This window comes from Echinops telfairi, unplaced genomic scaffold (assembly GCF_000313985.2).
Source record: "Echinops telfairi isolate 266 unplaced genomic scaffold, ASM31398v2 ScPeMD7_22;HRSCAF=79, whole genome shotgun sequence".
NCBI classification, from domain to species: Eukaryota; Metazoa; Chordata; class Mammalia; order Afrosoricida; family Tenrecidae; genus Echinops; species Echinops telfairi.
Genome location: NW_022103919.1, coordinates 12,838,183 through 12,839,375, shown reverse-complemented (window position 1 = coordinate 12,839,375; position 1,193 = coordinate 12,838,183). Strand labels below are relative to the sequence as shown.

Below are 1,193 nucleotides of genomic sequence, written 5' to 3'. Positions count from 1 at the left end.
CTATAAATGTAGGCTCATAGATCTATTTCCCCATCCTCATATAATATATTTGCATATGTACATGTCTTTATCTAGAGCTCTATAAATGCCCTTCTATTTTAAGGCTTATTTTTTTTCCTTTTGGAAGTAGGGCAGAACAATTAGGACTGACATCACACATGCTTACTGACCTGGTACTTAATCCCTTAAAAGAAATTTATTTAACACGGAAAAATCATATTTATACTATGCAAACCCTAATGAGGCCAAGAGCAGAAGGGAGTAGGAGAGGACTACTTTCGGGCTCACACTAAAAAAAATTCACTTTAACTATAAGCTTTAACATTATTCCAAAATATTTATACATTTACGTCCATCATGTCAGGGTGTGTGTTAAGAAACATTCATCCTTCAAAGTGGATGAAGTGGACATGTTGTCTATACTACATTTTTTGTAACCTTGTTTAGTAGTTTTTATAGTTGTTGCTTGCTTGTGTTTTTAATTTATAAGGAGAATGTCATAAAGAGAGGGGCTCCCGTCTTCTGTTGCTCTCTTAGGGGCCATAAAGAGCATTATGTATATAATGGAGTGACGATTCTGCCATGATATTAACAGATAACTCACACCTAGACTGTTGTTCCCCAGTGCGATGGTGTCTTTTGTTAGATGTCCCCTGGAGGATGTAGTTTTGGGGAGTTGACCCTTCAACAAATGTCGGTAAATAAACTTCTTCACAAAGTACACTGGAGGAAAAATAGGGTCTCTTGTAAAGTGCTCCTTAGTATCAAAGCTAAATTCATGATGCGATGACACACAGTGATCAAGACAAGAAAACAAAAAAGATTCTAACAACTGGATCAACAAACAACAAAACCCATGGCCTGCAGATGGCACAACCTTGCTAGGTGAGTTGTAGCCACTCTGAAGGCAGTAAATAGCCTTCAATTTTTATCAGCTGATACTTCCAGTCTTTCCTGAGTTCACCAAGCAAGGTTGTGCCACCTGCAGGCCATGGGTTATGAATAAGTCTTCTTCCAGTCCTGATGTCACATTCTTCTTCAGAGAATTCGGTTTCTTGAGTTATTTGTTCCACATACATATTGAATAAGAATACAACACTGACACACACTTTCCTTGATTTACCCAGACTGCCTTCCTTTGAAGGAGCTCTGGCAGCGCCGTGGTTACGAGGTAGGCTGCTGACAGCAAAGTC

The 1,193-nt window shown here is 38.8% G+C and overlaps 1 protein-coding gene across 1 annotated transcript in view; it reads right to left on the bottom strand.

Moving 5' to 3' along the window:
• Positions 1-1,193, bottom strand: part of TMC1 (transmembrane channel like 1) — a 148,137-nt gene that overhangs the window by 96,799 nt on the left and 50,145 nt on the right. The window lies entirely within an intron of this gene.